This window comes from Austrofundulus limnaeus, unplaced genomic scaffold (genome assembly GCF_001266775.1).
Source record: "Austrofundulus limnaeus strain Quisiro unplaced genomic scaffold, Austrofundulus_limnaeus-1.0 Scaffold125, whole genome shotgun sequence".
Taxonomy (NCBI): domain Eukaryota; kingdom Metazoa; phylum Chordata; class Actinopteri; order Cyprinodontiformes; family Rivulidae; genus Austrofundulus; species Austrofundulus limnaeus.
In genome coordinates, this window is record NW_013952527.1 from 620401 (window position 1) to 628263 (window position 7863).

Here is a 7863-nt window from a genome sequence, read left to right on the forward strand (position 1 = left end):
GTAAGTAAGTAAGTAAGTAAGTAAGTAAGTAAGTAAGTAAGTAAGTAAGTAAGTAAGTAAGTAAGTAAGTCAAACAGATCTTAGATATAAAAACAACAATTAAAACACAAAAAGCACTTAACTAAAAGCCTGTCTGAATAAAAATGTCTTAAGATGTTTCTTAAAAGAGTCAGTAGAATCTGATAATCAAAAAGCAGCAGAGGTTCATAGCCCCATTACTGCTGAARTATGCAAACTGTCACTGGTTTATAAGGTTGGACCCAGGAAATGCAGACTGACTCAAGGAACTCAAATAAAATCAAACCTAACTTTAAGAACAAAGGCTGGCATGCAGAAAAAAAAGCATTCCACTGGAGATCAGGTTTAAGAAGACACAAGGAGTCTGAAGGAAAGTATCGAGAGACCTGGGAGTAATAAACTGCAACAAGGAAACACAGAGGAAATCACAAAGACAATATCAAAACCAAACCCTGCAGACCCCTGGTCATGATGCTGCTAAAAGTTTATTCAAGTAAAGTTCTTGTCAAACTTTATGTAATATTTACTGCATTTATGATCATTGGTTTTATTTTCTTTCTAACAATTAGAGTTTAATATGTTTTTGGTGATCATTTAAACAATATACTGTATTTTATGCTCTTAAAACCTGATTTCCCACTTGAAGTTTTACGATCACAACTCTAACTTTGGGAACCACAAAGTTAATTTGTACAGAGGACCAAAACTGACATGATTAGAAATAAAAGCAAATATATATATAAATGAACCAATAAATAAATAAATACACTTAAAATGCACCAGTTAAAATATAAAAGAACAAAACAAAGGCAAGGATGAAAACACTTCCTTGTGCCTTCGTTTTAAACTAAATTTGAAAGTTAAAGATAAAGTGAGGCGGCATGAGTAGATCTGCACATGGATCCTGCTSCTTCCTGTCTGTTGACCAATAGGAGAGGATCTGACTCAAGAAGCCCCGCCCACTGTTTTTACACAATGAGGCAAAGATGCAAAAGGTAAAGTTCAAACAGGAGACTGAGAAATGTAAAAGCAATGGACTTGTGGGGAAAAATGTAACAAAATACTTAAATAGAAACATTTTACAGACACAGATGCATGTACAAAAAAAGGAAAAATAAAAACATATATATTTTTAAAAAACATTAAAATTTAAATCATGTTCTAAAATATATAATGTGTTCGAACTAAGCTGTGAAAATAAATGTGATGGTCAACTAAATTATAAAGCATGAGGTAAAATTATTTTTTAATTTAATTTGTGCTTTCTAAGCGTATTTATTTATTTATTTATTTATTTATTTATTTATTTATTTATCGGTCCATTTATATATTTCTGCTTTTATTTCTAATTATATCAGTTTTGTCCTCCATAAATTTGATCAAAATCACATCGCAAATAAACTTGAAGCTGCTTTGGCCCCCATTAAAATGTCTTTAGAAATTTTACATTTTCAGTTTTAACATGTTATTAAGACACATGTAGCAAAGATGTCTGAAAGTGTTATCTCAAATCCACGACATGGGGCAGATTTTTGACATGCAGCTGCTTGTCACTGTGTTCAAGGACGTGACGATGCTGCTGGACACATCCACATAGTCGCAGGCTCAAACTGAGACTTTCCTTGGCAGTGTCTCTGCCACCTGCTACCCAAATGTCCTCTAAAYGGCCCAAACTGTCCAAATCTGGGAGACTTGAGAGGTTTGGGGTTAGAAAACTGTAGGCGAGGAAAGAAAAACACTGACAGGTTTTATAAATGATGTTGTCATTCAAGGCCAGCGTGAAGTTTTGCATCAGTTCCTTAAAGCTCAAGGAGAACCTGGTATTAATGGGACAGTTTGTTTAAGCTGCTCTAATGAATTAACTTTAAACTAATGCAAACTCTCTGTCAGTAAATCACCACACAGTTTTATAAATCCTGTTCTGATATGAATGTAAACTTAAATCTGTTTGTATCTGTGAGAAAGGTCTCAAAGTATTAAGTTGTGAAATATAAGCTGACATTTTTACAAGCCTGGATCAGTAAAAGAGCTTTTACTGGATCTGCAGCTGCCAAGAAGACCTTGGAGCAAAGAGGAACATAAGATTTTATGTTATTTTAGTTTATTTGATGTTTAACACATGGCAGATCCATTCATTGCTCTACAAGATAATTATAACAAAAAATAGAGTCAGCAAAACTCATTTCAAAAACTGTAAAAATGATATGTGATATGAAATGTAATGAGCCGGATTTCACTCTGTGGGCTGTCTTTTACAAAAATATGACAAGATTTCTAATTATCCCGCTATGGAAGAGGATTAGAGCCACTGAAAAAATAAAAAAAGGAATTCTGACTTTAATCTCAGAATTTGGACTTTTTTTCTCAGAATTCTGAGATTAAAGTCAGAATTCTGAGAAAAATGTCGGAATTCTGAAATCATAATTATTAAAATGATTAAAACTAATCAGGGCAACGTGACAAAAATGATTTTATTGTAAGTATATGCAACATTAACACTCTCAAAAAAACGATATGAAGCAGACGCTCTTGGGTTTCACAAACATATGATTAAGTATTGGAATTTTAGCTAAGTGAACAGTAAGGCTGTCATTACACAAAGTCCAGACATTGTCAAAAAATAATGATAATAATAATAATAACAATTAATAATAAAAGCTGAGACCCTACTAGAGGCTCAGATAAGTATTGACCATAAATTGATGGAAGGATGGATGTGCAGAAGTCAAAACAAATGAAGATGACCGAGTCCAGGAATGTGCTGCTCACTGCTTTCATTCTGCCTCCTTTCTTTCAGGATCCTGACCGAGCACTCCTCTCTCAGCTGACCCCGAAGCAGCCGACAGTCAGCGTTTGTGTCAGAGCTGTTTGCAGAAACCAGCGAGAGTTCAGAGAGGAGGACGGCTAAACAACCGATAAACAATGTAGTGCTGAAGCCTGAGGAAAGGCCAGTAATTGGCCCAGTTTGTTGGCTTTTGAAACTGATGTCATGCAGGCACACACTCCTCGCTGTAACGAGCCTTTTATCGATCTGTGAGCTGTGTACTCAAACTACCGACTGAGCTCAGACAAGTATCAAGTCATTTACACAAGACGGTCCACTTCTGTGAGCTGAGACATATTTTGATGTTATTGCAAAATCTGTTTTCCTTGTTCGACAAAATAAAAAAACACAGTTCTCAACAAAGAAATGAAGTAAAACCCTTCACAGCTGATGAAATTCTAATTGTTCCTGTTTTCTGCAATCTGTTAGCATTGTTCCTTTGAAGCAAGGAATAGTTCTTCATTTAATTTAAAATTTCAGGAATACAATAACAGTTGATTTTAAGGATGTGTTTCAGAACTAAATCCTAAATTAATTATCATATTGAATTTCCAAGAAGGAAAAATGGAGAAAAGCTGTGAGTTTAATTGATTTATTGATTGAGTGGTGAAAGCTGTCATTGGTCTAGGAAAAAAATAAATATATATACATACATATATCTTTGAGCAAAGAAATAATTCAGTCAGCTTGCTGTATATGAGCCCTAAAATAAATGTTTTTGCTCTAAAGCTGGTCCAAACTTCCCAGCCTTTTTCACCAGCTAATARCAGTTTGAGAGCATGAGCCCATTTTTATAATTGGAAAAGTGCTTCCACTAAAAATCACTGTGGTACTCAGCTGACACTTATGTGTGAAAAAAAAAAAAACGTCAATTTTCTGAGGACATGTGAAATGTTTTTGAATTGCTTTGAACAAAATAAGATACAGATAAAGTGTTTTAGTTTTTGTCAAAGAAGCTGAATTATTATGTGATGGATGGTATGTTCAGAAAAAGACATACTTTTGAACTTAGAGTTCAGTTTTAATGGTTCTGGATGGTTTCCTTTGCTTTTTTCTCTACTATCTGCAGTGTATATCTGATCAACCTGGGGTTGCATTTCTTCTTGCATCCACATGCTAGGTTGGCTACAGTCCAGGGATCCTATTAAATTATTGGCAGTTGCGGTCAGAAGAACAGGAAACTGCTCGGAGATGATCTTTGACATGGACATTTATAACCTTTTTTCTGACAGACAGCTCTCACCTTCACCTTTTCTGCTCACAACAGAACCAAACTATTCGATATTATGCAGAAATATTGAAATTTTACTCATTTCCCAACTTCATTGCTCATATTAATTCTTAGGAATGTTTCTCATAAAACAAACTGATCTGACTATTAAACTCAGCTGGGAAAGATGTTTTATTTTGAAATGCTGGTATGGTGTCCAATGAATTCCAGAAATGAAACGAACACACAACAAGTATAAAAACATATATATGTTTGGACCCCTATCACTTCCTCCACAGAAACCAGCCAGTCATGATTTTAGAAAGACATCCATGTTGACCAACATTTTACAAAACACAGACGGCATGTGCACATTGTCAGAAAATCATGTCACACATCACCAGATCAGTTTACATTATCATGTGACAGGTCGAAACGGCACAAACAGACACTTCTTAACAAAACACGGTAGTAAAAAACTAAAAGACCATCTTTAAACAACATGTAAAAGTAAAAGAAAACAAGATTATGTCATGTACATTTGGCAATTTCCATTTTCTTGCACAACTTGAGTCACAACACAACAACAACGACAATAAAACCACAGAAAACATGTAACAATGTTTAAACCAGGGGTGGGCAATCCTGGTCCTCGAGGGCTGCAGCCCTACATGTTTTACTTGCTTCTCTGCTCCAACACACCTGATATGAATGAATGGATGATTATCAGGCTTCTTGCAGTACGGAGGACCGAAACTGACATAATTAGAAATAAAAGCAGAATTATATAAATGAACCACTAAATAAATACATTTAAATGCACCAATTAAAATAACAAAGGAGAACTTTATCTCATGTTTTTTGTTTGAAATGACTTTAATATTTATTTTCCAGATTAGTATAAATTAGTCTATATATTTTAACACATAATTTAAAATTGAATGTTTTTTAAAATACATATATTTTTGTTTTTCCTTTTATTTCTACATGCATTTGTGTTTCTTAAATGTTCATACTTAATTATTTTTATATTTTTCCCACAAGGCTTTTTTATTTCTATGTGTTGCAGGCGTGTGCTGCCTCAGTTTAGCTTAAAGTTTAGTTTAAAACAAAGGCAAGGAGAAAAACTTACCCGTGCCTTTTGTTTTTAACTCAACTTTAAACTTTAAGCTAAACTGAGGCAGCACACGCCTGCAACACATCGAAACAAAAAAGTCTTGTGGGACAAAACTATAAAAATATTTCAATTTCAACCTTTAAGAGACCAACGTATGTACAAGTAAAAGGGAAAACTGAAAATATATATTTTAAAAAACAGTCAAATTTGAATTGTTAAAAAATATCAATTAAACGAGAATTAAATTACAAAACACGAGGTGAAGTTTTTTAATTGAATTGGTGCATTTTAAGTGTATTAATTTATTTAGTGGTTCATTTAAATATTTCTGCTTTTATTTATAATTATGTCAGTGTCAGTCCTCCGTACTGCAGAACTTAGAAGGTAAATCAATGTCTGAATCAGGTATGTTGGAGCCAGGAAAAACATAAAACATGTAGGGCTGCGGCCCTCGAGGACCAGGATTGCCCACCCCTGGTTTAAACACTTCTCTAAAAGTCCTCTGCTGCTGCACTGGCTGTAGTGGACAGATAGAGGACAGGACACCCAGCTGTCCATCATATTGCACAGTGCTGTGTGTAAAAATCCCAGAGAATAGGCACTTGGCACAATAAATTCCAACAAGGTAAAACGAAGAATAAAATAAAAAAAAAAATAAATCACATTGATGTTGTGTCCACTGATATGCTACAATGAGAATAATTGTGATATAAAAATATTGATTTGTTTGCTTGCTGCTGCAGAAAAAAAAAAGTAATGTGGTCTTTCGTCCATTCAGACGTACATTACATTTAAAGCCCATTGCTGTCTGCAAAGCTACATTAGTTCATATTACAGTCATTTCTGATGGCTTGTTCTTGTACCGGCGCTGCAGTGACTCCTCTGTGATGAATGACACAACTCAGCAGATCCAAACGTCTTGCGGTGCAGGGTTTAGCAGTTTAGTGCAACAGAAGAGTAAAAAAGACATTTTCACAGCAAGTTTCCTTTTACTCTGAATCAGGCTTATATTTTAACCAGAATAATCCAATTTTTGGAAAGTTTATCTTTTCTTAGATGTTCCTAGATTGAAGCTAAAATTTAGAGGTGATCGGGTTTTTGCAGTGTCTGCTACCGTTTTGCATTCGGACCGCCGAGGCTGACTCTTAAATCTGCTTAAAACTCATTTTTACTCCTTGGCCTTACATTCTGGTGGAGTTTGAGATGCTTTTAAAGCGAATGTTTTAATGTTGTATTTATTTTAAATTGATCTTACTTATTTTTAACATGTTTGTTGCTTTGTTGTTTTATTCATTTATTTGGCTGAATTTTTGAACCACTTTGGTCACTAAATAAATTGACATTTTGAAATTAAAGTGCTACTTTAAAGCTTTTAAATCAGAGCTCTGAAGAAAAAGAAATATGATCAATAAAAATCCAACCTGTTTTAGATGGCTCTTTAAACCTCAGTTTGAAGTAAACATCTTGTCGCTCTAAGAATTTTTAAATACTTATTTTTGCATAGAATTTAATGAAAACCGTCATCAATTAAGTATAACTTCACCTTAACTTGACTTGCAATGCATGAGTTAACATGTTTTGAATGAATTGGCAGAGACCAAATAAATTGTCGAGCATTTTTACTGGATTTACTAAWTAACCAGAAATAAAGCCCGATTAGGGCAACAGTTTTGCTTTTGTGTGGATAAATAACAGAGGCTTGTTTGCTGTTAGTTTATGCATTAGATCTAAAACTTCATACATATTTGAGATGTGCAGGAATTAAGCAGGTTCATACATCTGGATGTGACAAGTGTCCAAGGCTGTGAAAAATATGTGTATATATTATCACACATTATGGGAGGGATGTTTATCCTCTGTAAAGACATTTCAACCAGTCCCCCAAGGCTCTACAAACTTATATGATCCATAAATCTGGGTTCAGAATCGACAAAAAGATGAAAGCACGCCAAAACTCTTTTGTGTGAATAATTGGTTTCCTTTCAGGCGAAGCAGAGAGAAACTTTATTTTCTGGACAAGGAAGCKTCAGTGTTTTGTATCAGCATTTTGAGGGGGTTCTTGAATTAGCTCAGGTCTCATTAAGATTCCCTCAGCTCGACTTTATGAGCTAAATCAGCCAAAATAAAAAAACTACCAGGAGACTCCGTCGTTCTCCTTCAACTCAGTCCTGATCCAATCACGGACGGACCCCAGAGCAGGAAAATTAATTTCTCCTGTCAGTATCGATTGTGTCCTATAGAAAATGACTCGCCTGCTTTGTGCTATTACTGTTGCTCTGTGTGTTTTTATGCCACATTTACTCAGATTTAATGACACAAAAAAAAAAACACTTGTTATAAAACAAAAATGAAAAAATGGGTAAAATTAAGTATAAAATTAAAGGATGCACAATATTAAAATGTTACAAAGCCTGCCAGGGGTCATGACTCACAATAAATTAAAAAAACTGACATAAATAGGCACCATCGCATCAAAATGATCACTAACAGCTCTTCTGTGAACTTGTTGTCACACAAAAATAAGAAAATCTCCTCACAATCAAAAAGGAAGATCGATATCAGAATCAATTGGTCAAAATAGGTTGAAAGTTTCAGCATTTCCAACATTAGAGGTAGTGCATCCCCAATCAAAACAATTTGATTTTTAAATTAAAATATTTAAAAACGTGTGGTTATGTGATGCAACATATGGGG